This window comes from Lissotriton vulgaris, chromosome 4_1 (genome assembly GCF_964263255.1).
Source record: "Lissotriton vulgaris chromosome 4_1, aLisVul1.2, whole genome shotgun sequence".
Lineage (NCBI taxonomy): Eukaryota > Metazoa > Chordata > Amphibia > Caudata > Salamandridae > Lissotriton > Lissotriton vulgaris.
Window position 1 is genome coordinate 519,667,225 of NC_141691.1, and position 16,526 is coordinate 519,683,750.

Consider the following 16,526-nt stretch of genomic DNA (forward strand, 5'->3'; position numbering starts at 1 on the left):
GTTGCTTTTCTGACTCACAATTTGCCTAGCATGACGCAGTATCGCTCAAAATATGATTTTCGCAAGGTTCCTTTAGAGCTGCTTCCCATGGTGGGAGGCAAGGCTCTTGAGCAAGTGAGATCCTGTATTCCGAGGCGCGCTTCCTTTTGTAGGCTTCTGACCCCATGGCCTGTGGCAGGTAGTCCTCCTTTGACTGGGCCGCAGGCTTTGTCTCCAAATGGCGTCCTGGACCCACTGCAACCCACCTGTTTGCTAAAACGGAAGTCTGCCTCTGGGTAAGAAAAAGCTGAGCTGCACGTACGGAAAGCGGCACAGGCCAGAGGCGGGGAGGGTGTGGCAAGGGCTGCCTGATTTGCATAGTGACCTGTTGCATCTTGGGAATGTACAGGCTTTGGAGCTTAACAGGTACTGCAGGTGTCTGCCTGGCCTGAGAGATGCCTGTCTGGTGCTCCCCTCAGGACACACAGGCCTTCCATTCGAGCATGAAGGGTGAGGGACATGGGTCACCCTCATATACAGGGGTGTGGGCATGGGCAGGATAGGTTGTGGGGGACCCGTCAGGGCATTGCCCGTTTGGAAGCCCGTTCGGAAGGCGAGAGGAGGCGGGGCAGGAAACTCTGCTCAATTTCTTTCCCAGAGGCCTGTGGAGAACCCTTTGCACGTTTGAGCCAGCCGGGCCTGCATCAGCAGATCCTGCTCCACTGGGAAGGGAGAGCCTGTAGGCGTAAATCAAAAAAAGGGGAGAAATCTGCAAATTCTAGCGGCAGACCCATGTTGCCCAGGAAGCAATCCCTTTCTCCTACTCCCTATAGTGGAAAAAGACATAGGAGGTGTATTTCTCTAGGCAGGGGCTCTGTGTAGATGGCACTTCATTGCTCTGGGAAGCATCCATGCTGGTGGAAGAGTAGCAGCAGACTCCACACCTGAGGCTTGAATGGGGACCGTTGGGGAGGGGCAGTGGGAGGCCGAGGAGGGCGGAGGAAAATGCTTTTCAAAAGCATCTGCACGTTCCTACAAACCTGCTGAAAACCCATACCAGGAATGGGGCTCGAGCCCATGCGGACAAACGTCCATTGGATCTTAAGTCCAACGCCTTAACCACTCGGCCACCCTGGTGAGACCCAAGGATTTACTTTCTTCAACTCCCTTTTTATGCTTGCTGCTGTAGCACCAGCTGTCCAGCAAGAGGTGATTGCAGAGTTAAAAGGCTTTTGCAGGAGGTTAAAAGTAATTGCTTATAACAAACACACTGTGTGACACCTAACTTTCTCCCACTCAGACCTTACCGTTAATTTTTATATTGGAGTTAGCTTAGTCACAATAAGGGGGTGAGCAAGGCAGGCACACTAGAGCATCTACTCCCTGGTGGTCTAGTGGCTAGGATTCGGCGCTTTCACCGCCGCGGCCCGGGTTCGATTCCCGGTCAGGGAAAAGTCCCTCTTCTGACCTTGAAGCTTTTCCTTCCCGTAGGTCAGGGCTTCTCAAAATGAAGTTGCTTTTCTGACTCACAATTTGCCTAGCATGACGCAGTATCGCTCAAAATATGATTTTCGCAAGGTTCCTTTAGAGCTGCTTCCCATGGTGGGAGGCAAGGCTCTTGAGCAAGTGAGATCCTGTATTCCGAGGCGCGCTTCCTTTTGTAGGCTTCTGACCCCATGGCCTGTGGCAGGTAGTCCTCCTTTGACTGGGCCGCAGGCTTTGTCTCCAAATGGCGTCCTGGACCCACTGCAACCCACCTGTTTGCTAAAACGGAAGTCTGCCTCTGGGTAAGAAAAAGCTGAGCTGCACGTACGGAAAGCGGCAGAGGCCAGAGGCGGGGAGGGTGTGGCAAGGGCTGCCTGATTTGCATAGTGACCTGTTGCATCTTGGGAATGTACAGGCTTTGGAGCTTAACAGGTACTGCAGGTGTCTGCCTGGCCTGAGAGATGCCTGTCTGGTGCTCCCCTCAGGACACACAGGCCTTCCATTCGAGCATGAAGGGTGAGGGACATGGGTCACCCTCATATACAGGGGTGTGGGCATGGGCAGGATAGGTTGTGGGGGACCCGTCAGGGCATTGCCCGTTTGGAAGCCCATTCGGAAGGCGAGAGGAGGCGGGGCAGGAAACTCTGCTCAATTTCTTTCCCAGAGGCCTGTGGAGAACCCTTTGCACGTTTGAGCCAGCCGGGCCTGCATCAGCAGATCCTGCTCCACTGGGAAGGGAGAGCCTGTAGGCGTAAATCAAAAAAAGGGGAGAAATCTGCAAATTCTAGCGGCAGACCCATGTTGCCCAGGAAGCAATCCCTTTCTCCTACTCCCTATAGTGGAAAAAGACATAGGAGGTGTATTTCTCTAGGCAGGGGCTCTGTGTAGATGGCACTTCATTGCTCTGGGAAGCATCCATGCTGGTGGAAGAGTAGCAGCAGACTCCACACCTGAGGCTTGAATGGGGACCGTTGGGGAGGGGCAGTGGGAGGCCGAGGAGGGCGGAGGAAAATGCTTTTCAAAAGCATCTGCACGTTCCTACAAACCTGCTGAAAACCCATACCAGGAATGGGGCTCGAGCCCATGCGGACAAACGTCCATTGGATCTTAAGTCCAACGCCTTAACCACTCGGCCACCCTGGTGAGACCCAAGGATTTACTTTCTTCAACTCCCTTTTTATGCTTGCTGCTGTAGCACCAGCTGTCCAGCAAGAGGTGATTGCAGAGTTAAAAGGCTTTTGCAGGAGGTTAAAAGTAATTGCTTATAACAAACACACTGTGTGACACCTAACTTTCTCCCACTCGGACCTTACCGTTAATTTTTATATTGGAGTTAGCTTAGTCACAATAAGGGGGTGAGCAAGGCAGGCACACTAGAGCATCTACTCCCTGGTGGTCTAGTGGCTAGGATTCGGCGCTTTCACCGCCGCGGCCCGGGTTCGATTCCCGGTCAGGGAAGATCCCTCTAAAGCATAGATTGCTTAATTTGTCTGTGTATCTTTTTTAAAAGAAGGTCTTTAAAAAGGCACCCCTCCCAATAGATGAAAGCGGAGGAATGGGGCTTGTTCTCCTGTGCCCCAGGTTGCTTTGCCCCCATTGACCTAAGCCACCTTTGTGCGCACGCAGTCCCCCACCCAGTCAGGTGCTCTATGTTGGCGTGAAGTGCAGTACCAGCTCAACAGAAAGGTAAATTGCTGGAAAACCCTGCTGTGATGCATACATCTACTTTGGAGCACTCTTCTCCTTTGCACTCTTGAATCGCTTAAGCGCAATGTATTCTTCCAGCAAGCTGAATAACGAGATAGGTGAGAGAAGGTGTACCAGCTGTCTGTGCGCCATCAGCAGCCACTAGGTGTCCCTCTTGTGTTTTCCCGGGGATCCTGATTGTGCAGGAATTCATCGGTTCAGTAGCAAGGGGGAGAGGATGGCCTGTGCCTGGAAGTGACAGGCAGTCTGGTGGCATCATGAGGATTAAGTTCCGATTCATATTTGCTGTAGAATAAAATATGTTTTCAGCCCCCATGAGCTTTGTCACTCGGAGAGCAGTGTATGAACTTTTGCTGCACGGCTCTGGGCTCCCTGGTGGTCTAGTGGTTAGGATTCGGCGCTCTCACCGCCGCGGCCTGGGTTCGATTCCCGGTCAGGGAAAAGTCCCTCTTCTGACCTTGAAAGCTTTTCCTTCCCGTAGGTCAGGGCTTCTCAAAATGAAGTTGCTTTTCTGACTCACAATTTGCCTAGCATGACGCAGTATCGCTCAAAATATGATTTTCGCAAGGTTCCTTTAGAGCTGCTTCCCATGGTGGGAGGCAAGGCTCTTGAGCAAGTGAGATCCTGTATTCCGAGGCGCGCTTCCTTTTGTAGGCTTCTGACCCCATGGCCTGTGGCAGGTAGTCCTCCTTTGACTGGGCCGCAGGCTTTGTCTCCAAATGGCGTCCTGGACCCACTGCAACCCACCTGTTTGCTAAAACGGAAGTCTGCCTCTGGGTAAGAAAAAGCTGAGCTGCACGTACGGAAAGCGGCAGAGGCCAGAGGCGGGGAGGGTGTGGCAAGGGCTGCCTGATTTGCATAGTGACCTGTTGCATCTTGGGAATGTACAGGCTTTGGAGCTTAACAGGTACTGCAGGTGTCTGCCTGGCCTGAGAGATGCCTGTCTGGTGCTCCCCTCAGGACACACAGGCCTTCCATTCGAGCATGGAGGGTGAGGGACATGGGTCACCCTCATATACAGGGGTGTGGGCATGGGCAGGATAGGTTGTGGGGGACCCGTCAGGGCATTGCCCGTTCGGAAGGCGAGAGGAGGCGGGGCAGGAAACTCTGCTCAATTTCTTTCCCAGAGGCCTGTGGAGAACCCTTTGCACGTTTGAGCCAGCCGGGCCTGCATCAGCAGATCCTGCTCCACTGGGAAGGGAGAGCCTGTAGGCGTAAATCAAAAAAAGGGGAGAAATCTGCAAATTCTAGCGGCAGACCCATGTTGCCCAGGAAGCAATCAGTTTCTCCTACTCCCTATAGTGGAAAAAGACATAGGAGGTGTATTTCTCTAGGCAGGGGCTCTGTGTAGATGGCACTTCATTGCTCTGGGAAGCATCCATGCTGGTGGAAGAGTAGCAGCAGACTCCACACCTGAGGCTTGAATGGGGACCGTTGGGGAGGGGCAGTGGGAGGCCGAGGAGGGCGGAGGAAAATGCTTTTCAAAAGCATCTGCACGTTCCTACAAACCTGCTGAAAACCCATACCAGGAATGGGGCTCGAGCCCATGCGGACAAACGTCCATTGGATCTTAAGTCCAACGCCTTAACCACTCGGCCACCCTGGTGAGACCCAAGGATTTACTTTCTTCAACTCCCTTTTTATGCTTGCTGCTGTAGCACCAGCTGTCCAGCAAGAGGTGATTGCAGAGTTAAAAGGCTTTTGCAGGAGGTTAAAAGTAATTGCTTATAACAAACACACTGTGTGACACCTAACTTTCTCCCACTCGGACCTTACCGTTAATTTTTATATTGGAGTTAGCTTAGTCACAATAAGGGGGTGAGCAAGGCAGGCACACTAGAGCATCTACTCCCTGGTGGTCTAGTGGCTAGGATTCGGCGCTTTCACCGCCGCGGCCCGGGTTCGATTCCCGGTCAGGGAAGATCCCTCTAAAGCATAGATTGCTTAATTTGTCTGTGTATCTTTTTTAAAAGAAGGTCTTTAAAAAGGCACCCCTCCCAATAGATGAAAGCGGAGGAATGGGGCTTGTTCTCCTGTGCCCCAGGTTGCTTTGCCCCCATTGACCTAAGCCACCTTTGTGCGCACGCAGTCCCCCACCCAGTCAGGTGCTCTATGTTGGCGTGAAGTGCAGTACCAGCTCAACAGAAAGGTAAATTGCTGGAAAACCCTGCTGTGATGCATACATCTACTTTGGAGCACTCTTCTCCTTTGCACTCTTGAATCGCTTAAGCGCAATGTATTCTTCCAGCAAGCTGAATAACGAGATAGGTGAGAGAAGGTGTACCAGCTGTCTGTGCGCCATCAGCAGCCACTAGGTGTCCCTCTTGTGTTTTCCCGGGGATCCTGATTGTGCAGGAATTCATCGGTTCAGTAGCAAGGGGGAGAGGATGGCCTGTGCCTGGAAGTGACAGGCAGTCTGGTGGCATCATGAGGATTAAGTTCCGATTCATATTTGCTGTAGAATAAAATATGTTTTCAGCCCCCATGAGCTTTGTCACTCGGAGAGCAGTGTATGAACTTTTGCTGCACGGCTCTGGGCTCCCTGGTGGTCTAGTGGTTAGGATTCGGCGCTCTCACCGCCGCGGCCTGGGTTCGATTCCCGGTCAGGGAAAAGTCCCTCTTCTGACCTTGAAAGCTTTTCCTTCCCGTAGGTCAGGGCTTCTCAAAATGAAGTTGCTTTTCTGACTCACAATTTGCCTAGCATGACGCAGTATCGCTCAAAATATGATTTTCGCAAGGTTCCTTTAGAGCTGCTTCCCATGGTGGGAGGCAAGGCTCTTGAGCAAGTGAGATCCTGTATTCCGAGGCGCGCTTCCTTTTGTAGGCTTCTGACCCCATGGCCTGTGGCAGGTAGTCCTCCTTTGACTGGGCCGCAGGCTTTGTCTCCAAATGGCGTCCTGGACCCACTGCAACCCACCTGTTTGCTAAAACGGAAGTCTGCCTCTGGGTAAGAAAAAGCTGAGCTGCACGTACGGAAAGCGGCAGAGGCCAGAGGCGGGGAGGGTGTGGCAAGGGCTGCCTGATTTGCATAGTGACCTGTTGCATCTTGGGAATGTACAGGCTTTGGAGCTTAACAGGTACTGCAGGTGTCTGCCTGGCCTGAGAGATGCCTGTCTGGTGCTCCCCTCAGGACACACAGGCCTTCCATTCGAGCATGGAGGGTGAGGGACATGGGTCACCCTCATATACAGGGGTGTGGGCATGGGCAGGATAGGTTGTGGGGGACCCGTCAGGGCATTGCCCGTTCGGAAGGCGAGAGGAGGCGGGGCAGGAAACTCTGCTCAATTTCTTTCCCAGAGGCCTGTGGAGAACCCTTTGCACGTTTGAGCCAGCCGGGCCTGCATCAGCAGATCCTGCTCCACTGGGAAGGGAGAGCCTGTAGGCGTAAATCAAAAAAAGGGGAGAAATCTGCAAATTCTAGCGGCAGACCCATGTTGCCCAGGAAGCAATCAGTTTCTCCTACTCCCTATAGTGGAAAAAGACATAGGAGGTGTATTTCTCTAGGCAGGGGCTCTGTGTAGATGGCACTTCATTGCTCTGGGAAGCATCCATGCTGGTGGAAGAGTAGCAGCAGACTCCACACCTGAGGCTTGAATGGGGACCGTTGGGGAGGGGCAGTGGGAGGCCGAGGAGGGCGGAGGAAAATGCTTTTCAAAAGCATCTGCACGTTCCTACAAACCTGCTGAAAACCCATACCAGGAATGGGGCTCGAGCCCATGCGGACAAACGTCCATTGGATCTTAAGTCCAACGCCTTAACCACTCGGCCACCCTGGTGAGACCCAAGGATTTACTTTCTTCAACTCCCTTTTTATGCTTGCTGCTGTAGCACCAGCTGTCCAGCAAGAGGTGATTGCAGAGTTAAAAGGCTTTTGCAGGAGGTTAAAAGTAATTGCTTATAACAAACACACTGTGTGACACCTAACTTTCTCCCACTCGGACCTTACCGTTAATTTTTATATTGGAGTTAGCTTAGTCACAATAAGGGGGTGAGCAAGGCAGGCACACTAGAGCATCTACTCCCTGGTGGTCTAGTGGCTAGGATTCGGCGCTTTCACCGCCGCGGCCCGGGTTCGATTCCCGGTCAGGGAAGATCCCTCTAAAGCATAGATTGCTTAATTTGTCTGTGTATCTTTTTTAAAAGAAGGTCTTTAAAAAGGCACCCCTCCCAATAGATGAAAGCGGAGGAATGGGGCTTGTTCTCCTGTGCCCCAGGTTGCTTTGCCCCCATTGACCTAAGCCACCTTTGTGCGCACGCAGTCCCCCACCCAGTCAGGTGCTCTATGTTGGCGTGAAGTGCAGTACCAGCTCAACAGAAAGGTAAATTGCTGGAAAACCCTGCTGTGATGCATACATCTACTTTGGAGCACTCTTCTCCTTTGCACTCTTGAATCGCTTAAGCGCAATGTATTCTTCCAGCAAGCTGAATAACGAGATAGGTGAGAGAAGGTGTACCAGCTGTCTGTGCGCCATCAGCAGCCACTAGGTGTCCCTCTTGTGTTTTCCCGGGGATCCTGATTGTGCAGGAATTCATCGGTTCAGTAGCAAGGGGGAGAGGATGGCCTGTGCCTGGAAGTGACAGGCAGTCTGGTGGCATCATGAGGATTAAGTTCCGATTCATATTTGCTGTAGAATAAAATATGTTTTCAGCCCCCATGAGCTTTGTCACTCGGAGAGCAGTGTATGAACTTTTGCTGCACGGCTCTGGGCTCCCTGGTGGTCTAGTGGTTAGGATTCGGCGCTCTCACCGCCGCGGCCTGGGTTCGATTCCCGGTCAGGGAAAAGTCCCTCTTCTGACCTTGAAAGCTTTTCCTTCCCGTAGGTCAGGGCTTCTCAAAATGAAGTTGCTTTTCTGACTCACAATTTGCCTAGCATGACGCAGTATCGCTCAAAATATGATTTTCGCAAGGTTCCTTTAGAGCTGCTTCCCATGGTGGGAGGCAAGGCTCTTGAGCAAGTGAGATCCTGTATTCCGAGGCGCGCTTCCTTTTGTAGGCTTCTGACCCCATGGCCTGTGGCAGGTAGTCCTCCTTTGACTGGGCCGCAGGCTTTGTCTCCAAATGGCGTCCTGGACCCACTGCAACCCACCTGTTTGCTAAAACGGAAGTCTGCCTCTGGGTAAGAAAAAGCTGAGCTGCACGTACGGAAAGCGGCAGAGGCCAGAGGCGGGGAGGGTGTGGCAAGGGCTGCCTGATTTGCATAGTGACCTGTTGCATCTTGGGAATGTACAGGCTTTGGAGCTTAACAGGTACTGCAGGTGTCTGCCTGGCCTGAGAGATGCCTGTCTGGTGCTCCCCTCAGGACACACAGGCCTTCCATTCGAGCATGGAGGGTGAGGGACATGGGTCACCCTCATATACAGGGGTGTGGGCATGGGCAGGATAGGTTGTGGGGGACCCGTCAGGGCATTGCCCGTTCGGAAGGCGAGAGGAGGCGGGGCAGGAAACTCTGCTCAATTTCTTTCCCAGAGGCCTGTGGAGAACCCTTTGCACGTTTGAGCCAGCCGGGCCTGCATCAGCAGATCCTGCTCCACTGGGAAGGGAGAGCCTGTAGGCGTAAATCAAAAAAAGGGGAGAAATCTGCAAATTCTAGCGGCAGACCCATGTTGCCCAGGAAGCAATCAGTTTCTCCTACTCCCTATAGTGGAAAAAGACATAGGAGGTGTATTTCTCTAGGCAGGGGCTCTGTGTAGATGGCACTTCATTGCTCTGGGAAGCATCCATGCTGGTGGAAGAGTAGCAGCAGACTCCACACCTGAGGCTTGAATGGGGACCGTTGGGGAGGGGCAGTGGGAGGCCGAGGAGGGCGGAGGAAAATGCTTTTCAAAAGCATCTGCACGTTCCTACAAACCTGCTGAAAACCCATACCAGGAATGGGGCTCGAGCCCATGCGGACAAACGTCCATTGGATCTTAAGTCCAACGCCTTAACCACTCGGCCACCCTGGTGAGACCCAAGGATTTACTTTCTTCAACTCCCTTTTTATGCTTGCTGCTGTAGCACCAGCTGTCCAGCAAGAGGTGATTGCAGAGTTAAAAGGCTTTTGCAGGAGGTTAAAAGTAATTGCTTATAACAAACACACTGTGTGACACCTAACTTTCTCCCACTCGGACCTTACCGTTAATTTTTATATTGGAGTTAGCTTAGTCACAATAAGGGGGTGAGCAAGGCAGGCACACTAGAGCATCTACTCCCTGGTGGTCTAGTGGCTAGGATTCGGCGCTTTCACCGCCGCGGCCCGGGTTCGATTCCCGGTCAGGGAAGATCCCTCTAAAGCATAGATTGCTTAATTTGTCTGTGTATCTTTTTTAAAAGAAGGTCTTTAAAAAGGCACCCCTCCCAATAGATGAAAGCGGAGGAATGGGGCTTGTTCTCCTGTGCCCCAGGTTGCTTTGCCCCCATTGACCTAAGCCACCTTTGTGCGCACGCAGTCCCCCACCCAGTCAGGTGCTCTATGTTGGCGTGAAGTGCAGTACCAGCTCAACAGAAAGGTAAATTGCTGGAAAACCCTGCTGTGATGCATACATCTACTTTGGAGCACTCTTCTCCTTTGCACTCTTGAATCGCTTAAGCGCAATGTATTCTTCCAGCAAGCTGAATAACGAGATAGGTGAGAGAAGGTGTACCAGCTGTCTGTGCGCCATCAGCAGCCACTAGGTGTCCCTCTTGTGTTTTCCCGGGGATCCTGATTGTGCAGGAATTCATCGGTTCAGTAGCAAGGGGGAGAGGATGGCCTGTGCCTGGAAGTGACAGGCAGTCTGGTGGCATCATGAGGATTAAGTTCCGATTCATATTTGCTGTAGAATAAAATATGTTTTCAGCCCCCATGAGCTTTGTCACTCGGAGAGCAGTGTATGAACTTTTGCTGCACGGCTCTGGGCTCCCTGGTGGTCTAGTGGTTAGGATTCGGCGCTCTCACCGCCGCGGCCTGGGTTCGATTCCCGGTCAGGGAAAAGTCCCTCTTCTGACCTTGAAAGCTTTTCCTTCCCGTAGGTCAGGGCTTCTCAAAATGAAGTTGCTTTTCTGACTCACAATTTGCCTAGCATGACGCAGTATCGCTCAAAATATGATTTTCGCAAGGTTCCTTTAGAGCTGCTTCCCATGGTGGGAGGCAAGGCTCTTGAGCAAGTGAGATCCTGTATTCCGAGGCGCGCTTCCTTTTGTAGGCTTCTGACCCCATGGCCTGTGGCAGGTAGTCCTCCTTTGACTGGGCCGCAGGCTTTGTCTCCAAATGGCGTCCTGGACCCACTGCAACCCACCTGTTTGCTAAAACGGAAGTCTGCCTCTGGGTAAGAAAAAGCTGAGCTGCACGTACGGAAAGCGGCAGAGGCCAGAGGCGGGGAGGGTGTGGCAAGGGCTGCCTGATTTGCATAGTGACCTGTTGCATCTTGGGAATGTACAGGCTTTGGAGCTTAACAGGTACTGCAGGTGTCTGCCTGGCCTGAGAGATGCCTGTCTGGTGCTCCCCTCAGGACACACAGGCCTTCCATTCGAGCATGGAGGGTGAGGGACATGGGTCACCCTCATATACAGGGGTGTGGGCATGGGCAGGATAGGTTGTGGGGGACCCGTCAGGGCATTGCCCGTTCGGAAGGCGAGAGGAGGCGGGGCAGGAAACTCTGCTCAATTTCTTTCCCAGAGGCCTGTGGAGAACCCTTTGCACGTTTGAGCCAGCCGGGCCTGCATCAGCAGATCCTGCTCCACTGGGAAGGGAGAGCCTGTAGGCGTAAATCAAAAAAAGGGGAGAAATCTGCAAATTCTAGCGGCAGACCCATGTTGCCCAGGAAGCAATCAGTTTCTCCTACTCCCTATAGTGGAAAAAGACATAGGAGGTGTATTTCTCTAGGCAGGGGCTCTGTGTAGATGGCACTTCATTGCTCTGGGAAGCATCCATGCTGGTGGAAGAGTAGCAGCAGACTCCACACCTGAGGCTTGAATGGGGACCGTTGGGGAGGGGCAGTGGGAGGCCGAGGAGGGCGGAGGAAAATGCTTTTCAAAAGCATCTGCACGTTCCTACAAACCTGCTGAAAACCCATACCAGGAATGGGGCTCGAGCCCATGCGGACAAACGTCCATTGGATCTTAAGTCCAACGCCTTAACCACTCGGCCACCCTGGTGAGACCCAAGGATTTACTTTCTTCAACTCCCTTTTTATGCTTGCTGCTGTAGCACCAGCTGTCCAGCAAGAGGTGATTGCAGAGTTAAAAGGCTTTTGCAGGAGGTTAAAAGTAATTGCTTATAACAAACACACTGTGTGACACCTAACTTTCTCCCACTCGGACCTTACCGTTAATTTTTATATTGGAGTTAGCTTAGTCACAATAAGGGGGTGAGCAAGGCAGGCACACTAGAGCATCTACTCCCTGGTGGTCTAGTGGCTAGGATTCGGCGCTTTCACCGCCGCGGCCCGGGTTCGATTCCCGGTCAGGGAAGATCCCTCTAAAGCATAGATTGCTTAATTTGTCTGTGTATCTTTTTTAAAAGAAGGTCTTTAAAAAGGCACCCCTCCCAATAGATGAAAGCGGAGGAATGGGGCTTGTTCTCCTGTGCCCCAGGTTGCTTTGCCCCCATTGACCTAAGCCACCTTTGTGCGCACGCAGTCCCCCACCCAGTCAGGTGCTCTATGTTGGCGTGAAGTGCAGTACCAGCTCAACAGAAAGGTAAATTGCTGGAAAACCCTGCTGTGATGCATACATCTACTTTGGAGCACTCTTCTCCTTTGCACTCTTGAATCGCTTAAGCGCAATGTATTCTTCCAGCAAGCTGAATAACGAGATAGGTGAGAGAAGGTGTACCAGCTGTCTGTGCGCCATCAGCAGCCACTAGGTGTCCCTCTTGTGTTTTCCCGGGGATCCTGATTGTGCAGGAATTCATCGGTTCAGTAGCAAGGGGGAGAGGATGGCCTGTGCCTGGAAGTGACAGGCAGTCTGGTGGCATCATGAGGATTAAGTTCCGATTCATATTTGCTGTAGAATAAAATATGTTTTCAGCCCCCATGAGCTTTGTCACTCGGAGAGCAGTGTATGAACTTTTGCTGCACGGCTCTGGGCTCCCTGGTGGTCTAGTGGTTAGGATTCGGCGCTCTCACCGCCGCGGCCTGGGTTCGATTCCCGGTCAGGGAAAAGTCCCTCTTCTGACCTTGAAAGCTTTTCCTTCCCGTAGGTCAGGGCTTCTCAAAATGAAGTTGCTTTTCTGACTCACAATTTGCCTAGCATGACGCAGTATCGCTCAAAATATGATTTTCGCAAGGTTCCTTTAGAGCTGCTTCCCATGGTGGGAGGCAAGGCTCTTGAGCAAGTGAGATCCTGTATTCCGAGGCGCGCTTCCTTTTGTAGGCTTCTGACCCCATGGCCTGTGGCAGGTAGTCCTCCTTTGACTGGGCCGCAGGCTTTGTCTCCAAATGGCGTCCTGGACCCACTGCAACCCACCTGTTTGCTAAAACGGAAGTCTGCCTCTGGGTAAGAAAAAGCTGAGCTGCACGTACGGAAAGCGGCAGAGGCCAGAGGCGGGGAGGGTGTGGCAAGGGCTGCCTGATTTGCATAGTGACCTGTTGCATCTTGGGAATGTACAGGCTTTGGAGCTTAACAGGTACTGCAGGTGTCTGCCTGGCCTGAGAGATGCCTGTCTGGTGCTCCCCTCAGGACACACAGGCCTTCCATTCGAGCATGGAGGGTGAGGGACATGGGTCACCCTCATATACAGGGGTGTGGGCATGGGCAGGATAGGTTGTGGGGGACCCGTCAGGGCATTGCCCGTTCGGAAGGCGAGAGGAGGCGGGGCAGGAAACTCTGCTCAATTTCTTTCCCAGAGGCCTGTGGAGAACCCTTTGCACGTTTGAGCCAGCCGGGCCTGCATCAGCAGATCCTGCTCCACTGGGAAGGGAGAGCCTGTAGGCGTAAATCAAAAAAAGGGGAGAAATCTGCAAATTCTAGCGGCAGACCCATGTTGCCCAGGAAGCAATCAGTTTCTCCTACTCCCTATAGTGGAAAAAGACATAGGAGGTGTATTTCTCTAGGCAGGGGCTCTGTGTAGATGGCACTTCATTGCTCTGGGAAGCATCCATGCTGGTGGAAGAGTAGCAGCAGACTCCACACCTGAGGCTTGAATGGGGACCGTTGGGGAGGGGCAGTGGGAGGCCGAGGAGGGCGGAGGAAAATGCTTTTCAAAAGCATCTGCACGTTCCTACAAACCTGCTGAAAACCCATACCAGGAATGGGGCTCGAGCCCATGCGGACAAACGTCCATTGGATCTTAAGTCCAACGCCTTAACCACTCGGCCACCCTGGTGAGACCCAAGGATTTACTTTCTTCAACTCCCTTTTTATGCTTGCTGCTGTAGCACCAGCTGTCCAGCAAGAGGTGATTGCAGAGTTAAAAGGCTTTTGCAGGAGGTTAAAAGTAATTGCTTATAACAAACACACTGTGTGACACCTAACTTTCTCCCACTCGGACCTTACCGTTAATTTTTATATTGGAGTTAGCTTAGTCACAATAAGGGGGTGAGCAAGGCAGGCACACTAGAGCATCTACTCCCTGGTGGTCTAGTGGCTAGGATTCGGCGCTTTCACCGCCGCGGCCCGGGTTCGATTCCCGGTCAGGGAAGATCCCTCTAAAGCATAGATTGCTTAATTTGTCTGTGTATCTTTTTTAAAAGAAGGTCTTTAAAAAGGCACCCCTCCCAATAGATGAAAGCGGAGGAATGGGGCTTGTTCTCCTGTGCCCCAGGTTGCTTTGCCCCCATTGACCTAAGCCACCTTTGTGCGCACGCAGTCCCCCACCCAGTCAGGTGCTCTATGTTGGCGTGAAGTGCAGTACCAGCTCAACAGAAAGGTAAATTGCTGGAAAACCCTGCTGTGATGCATACATCTACTTTGGAGCACTCTTCTCCTTTGCACTCTTGAATCGCTTAAGCGCAATGTATTCTTCCAGCAAGCTGAATAACGAGATAGGTGAGAGAAGGTGTACCAGCTGTCTGTGCGCCATCAGCAGCCACTAGGTGTCCCTCTTGTGTTTTCCCGGGGATCCTGATTGTGCAGGAATTCATCGGTTCAGTAGCAAGGGGGAGAGGATGGCCTGTGCCTGGAAGTGACAGGCAGTCTGGTGGCATCATGAGGATTAAGTTCCGATTCATATTTGCTGTAGAATAAAATATGTTTTCAGCCCCCATGAGCTTTGTCACTCGGAGAGCAGTGTATGAACTTTTGCTGCACGGCTCTGGGCTCCCTGGTGGTCTAGTGGTTAGGATTCGGCGCTCTCACCGCTGCGGCCTGGGTTCGATTCCCGGTCAGGGAAAAGTCCCTCTTCTGACCTTGAAAGCTTTTCCTTCCCGTAGGTCAGGGCTTCTCAAAATGAAGTTGCTTTTCTGACTCACAATTTGCCTAGCATGACGCAGTATCGCTCAAAATATGATTTTCGCAAGGTTCCTTTAGAGCTGCTTCCCATGGTGGGAGGCAAGGCTCTTGAGCAAGTGAGATCCTGTATTCCGAGGCGCGCTTCCTTTTGTAGGCTTCTGACCCCATGGCCTGTGGCAGGTAGTCCTCCTTTGACTGGGCCGCAGGCTTTGTCTCCAAATGGCGTCCTGGACCCACTGCAACCCACCTGTTTGCTAAAACGGAAGTCTGCCTCTGGGTAAGAAAAAGCTGAGCTGCACGTACGGAAAGCGGCAGAGGCCAGAGGCGGGGAGGGTGTGGCAAGGGCTGCCTGATTTGCATAGTGACCTGTTGCATCTTGGGAATGTACAGGCTTTGGAGCTTAACAGGTACTGCAGGTGTCTGCCTGGCCTGAGAGATGCCTGTCTGGTGCTCCCCTCAGGACACACAGGCCTTCCATTCGAGCATGGAGGGTGAGGGACATGGGTCACCCTCATATACAGGGGTGTGGGCATGGGCAGGATAGGTTGTGGGGGACCCGTCAGGGCATTGCCCGTTCGGAAGGCGAGAGGAGGCGGGGCAGGAAACTCTGCTCAATTTCTTTCCCAGAGGCCTGTGGAGAACCCTTTGCACGTTTGAGCCAGCCGGGCCTGCATCAGCAGATCCTGCTCCACTGGGAAGGGAGAGCCTGTAGGCGTAAATCAAAAAAAGGGGAGAAATCTGCAAATTCTAGCGGCAGACCCATGTTGCCCAGGAAGCAATCAGTTTCTCCTACTCCCTATAGTGGAAAAAGACATAGGAGGTGTATTTCTCTAGGCAGGGGCTCTGTGTAGATGGCACTTCATTGCTCTGGGAAGCATCCATGCTGGTGGAAGAGTAGCAGCAGACTCCACACCTGAGGCTTGAATGGGGACCGTTGGGGAGGGGCAGTGGGAGGCCGAGGAGGGCGGAGGAAAATGCTTTTCAAAAGCATCTGCACGTTCCTACAAACCTGCTGAAAACCCATACCAGGAATGGGGCTCGAGCCCATGCGGACAAACGTCCATTGGATCTTAAGTCCAACGCCTTAACCACTCGGCCACCCTGGTGAGACCCAAGGATTTACTTTCTTCAACTCCCTTTTTATGCTTGCTGCTGTAGCACCAGCTGTCCAGCAAGAGGTGATTGCAGAGTTAAAAGGCTTTTGCAGGAGGTTAAAAGTAATTGCTTATAACAAACACACTGTGTGACACCTAACTTTCTCCCACTCGGACCTTACCGTTAATTTTTATATTGGAGTTAGCTTAGTCACAATAAGGGGGTGAGCAAGGCAGGCACACTAGAGCATCTACTCCCTGGTGGTCTAGTGGCTAGGATTCGGCGCTTTCACCGCCGCGGCCCGGGTTCGATTCCCGGTCAGGGAAGATCCCTCTAAAGCATAGATTGCTTAATTTGTCTGTGTATCTTTTTTAAAAGAAGGTCTTTAAAAAGGCACCCCTCCCAATAGATGAAAGCGGAGGAATGGGGCTTGTTCTCCTGTGCCCCAGGTTGCTTTGCCCCCATTGACCTAAGCCACCTTTGTGCGCACGCAGTCCCCCACCCAGTCAGGTGCTCTATGTTGGCGTGAAGTGCAGTACCAGCTCAACAGAAAGGTAAATTGCTGGAAAACCCTGCTGTGATGCATACATCTACTTTGGAGCACTCTTCTCCTTTGCACTCTTGAATCGCTTAAGCGCAATGTATTCTTCCAGCAAGCTGAATAACGAGATAGGTGAGAGAAGGTGTACCAGCTGTCTGTGCGCCATCAGCAGCCACTAGGTGTCCCTCTTGTGTTTTCCCGGGGATCCTGATTGTGCAGGAATTCATCGGTTCAGTAGCAAGGGGGAGAGGATGGCCTGTGCCTGGAAGTGACAGGCAGTCTGGTGGCATCATGAGGATTAAGTTCCGATTCATATTTGCTGTAGAATAAAATATGTTTTCAGCCCCCATGAGCTTTGTCACTCGGAGA

At 52.3% G+C, this 16,526-nt stretch overlaps 22 non-coding genes across 22 annotated transcripts; 14 read left to right on the forward strand and 8 right to left on the reverse strand.

Annotated features, from left to right (window-relative positions):
* Positions 1-1,033: 1,033 nt before the first annotated feature.
* On the reverse strand, positions 1,034-1,116 carry TRNAL-UAA (transfer RNA leucine (anticodon UAA)). Its single transcript has one exon. It is a non-coding gene; the product is annotated as a tRNA-Leu (tRNA).
* Positions 1,117-1,359: 243 nt separating this feature from the next.
* TRNAE-UUC (transfer RNA glutamic acid (anticodon UUC)) lies at positions 1,360-1,431 on the forward strand. Its single transcript has one exon. It is a non-coding gene; the product is annotated as a tRNA-Glu (tRNA).
* Positions 1,432-2,524: 1,093 nt separating this feature from the next.
* TRNAL-UAA (transfer RNA leucine (anticodon UAA)) lies at positions 2,525-2,607 on the reverse strand. The gene has a single exon. It is a non-coding gene; the product is annotated as a tRNA-Leu (tRNA).
* A 243-nt stretch (positions 2,608-2,850) lies between these two features.
* TRNAE-UUC (transfer RNA glutamic acid (anticodon UUC)) lies at positions 2,851-2,922 on the forward strand. Its single transcript has one exon. It is a non-coding gene; the product is annotated as a tRNA-Glu (tRNA).
* Positions 2,923-3,540: 618 nt separating this feature from the next.
* Positions 3,541-3,612, forward strand: TRNAE-CUC (transfer RNA glutamic acid (anticodon CUC)). The gene has a single exon. It is a non-coding gene; the product is annotated as a tRNA-Glu (tRNA).
* A 1,082-nt stretch (positions 3,613-4,694) lies between these two features.
* Positions 4,695-4,777, reverse strand: TRNAL-UAA (transfer RNA leucine (anticodon UAA)). The gene has a single exon. It is a non-coding gene; the product is annotated as a tRNA-Leu (tRNA).
* A 243-nt stretch (positions 4,778-5,020) lies between these two features.
* TRNAE-UUC (transfer RNA glutamic acid (anticodon UUC)) lies at positions 5,021-5,092 on the forward strand. Its single transcript has one exon. It is a non-coding gene; the product is annotated as a tRNA-Glu (tRNA).
* Positions 5,093-5,710: 618 nt separating this feature from the next.
* TRNAE-CUC (transfer RNA glutamic acid (anticodon CUC)) lies at positions 5,711-5,782 on the forward strand. The gene has a single exon. It is a non-coding gene; the product is annotated as a tRNA-Glu (tRNA).
* A 1,082-nt stretch (positions 5,783-6,864) lies between these two features.
* Positions 6,865-6,947, reverse strand: TRNAL-UAA (transfer RNA leucine (anticodon UAA)). The gene has a single exon. It is a non-coding gene; the product is annotated as a tRNA-Leu (tRNA).
* Positions 6,948-7,190: 243 nt separating this feature from the next.
* TRNAE-UUC (transfer RNA glutamic acid (anticodon UUC)) lies at positions 7,191-7,262 on the forward strand. The gene has a single exon. It is a non-coding gene; the product is annotated as a tRNA-Glu (tRNA).
* Positions 7,263-7,880: 618 nt separating this feature from the next.
* TRNAE-CUC (transfer RNA glutamic acid (anticodon CUC)) lies at positions 7,881-7,952 on the forward strand. The gene has a single exon. It is a non-coding gene; the product is annotated as a tRNA-Glu (tRNA).
* A 1,082-nt stretch (positions 7,953-9,034) lies between these two features.
* Positions 9,035-9,117, reverse strand: TRNAL-UAA (transfer RNA leucine (anticodon UAA)). Its single transcript has one exon. It is a non-coding gene; the product is annotated as a tRNA-Leu (tRNA).
* A 243-nt stretch (positions 9,118-9,360) lies between these two features.
* Positions 9,361-9,432, forward strand: TRNAE-UUC (transfer RNA glutamic acid (anticodon UUC)). Its single transcript has one exon. It is a non-coding gene; the product is annotated as a tRNA-Glu (tRNA).
* A 618-nt stretch (positions 9,433-10,050) lies between these two features.
* On the forward strand, positions 10,051-10,122 carry TRNAE-CUC (transfer RNA glutamic acid (anticodon CUC)). Its single transcript has one exon. It is a non-coding gene; the product is annotated as a tRNA-Glu (tRNA).
* A 1,082-nt stretch (positions 10,123-11,204) lies between these two features.
* TRNAL-UAA (transfer RNA leucine (anticodon UAA)) lies at positions 11,205-11,287 on the reverse strand. The gene has a single exon. It is a non-coding gene; the product is annotated as a tRNA-Leu (tRNA).
* Positions 11,288-11,530: 243 nt separating this feature from the next.
* Positions 11,531-11,602, forward strand: TRNAE-UUC (transfer RNA glutamic acid (anticodon UUC)). Its single transcript has one exon. It is a non-coding gene; the product is annotated as a tRNA-Glu (tRNA).
* A 618-nt stretch (positions 11,603-12,220) lies between these two features.
* TRNAE-CUC (transfer RNA glutamic acid (anticodon CUC)) lies at positions 12,221-12,292 on the forward strand. The gene has a single exon. It is a non-coding gene; the product is annotated as a tRNA-Glu (tRNA).
* Positions 12,293-13,374: 1,082 nt separating this feature from the next.
* Positions 13,375-13,457, reverse strand: TRNAL-UAA (transfer RNA leucine (anticodon UAA)). Its single transcript has one exon. It is a non-coding gene; the product is annotated as a tRNA-Leu (tRNA).
* Positions 13,458-13,700: 243 nt separating this feature from the next.
* Positions 13,701-13,772, forward strand: TRNAE-UUC (transfer RNA glutamic acid (anticodon UUC)). Its single transcript has one exon. It is a non-coding gene; the product is annotated as a tRNA-Glu (tRNA).
* Positions 13,773-14,390: 618 nt separating this feature from the next.
* On the forward strand, positions 14,391-14,462 carry TRNAE-CUC (transfer RNA glutamic acid (anticodon CUC)). The gene has a single exon. It is a non-coding gene; the product is annotated as a tRNA-Glu (tRNA).
* Positions 14,463-15,544: 1,082 nt separating this feature from the next.
* Positions 15,545-15,627, reverse strand: TRNAL-UAA (transfer RNA leucine (anticodon UAA)). Its single transcript has one exon. It is a non-coding gene; the product is annotated as a tRNA-Leu (tRNA).
* A 243-nt stretch (positions 15,628-15,870) lies between these two features.
* Positions 15,871-15,942, forward strand: TRNAE-UUC (transfer RNA glutamic acid (anticodon UUC)). Its single transcript has one exon. It is a non-coding gene; the product is annotated as a tRNA-Glu (tRNA).
* The last annotated feature ends 584 nt before the right edge of the window (positions 15,943-16,526 follow it).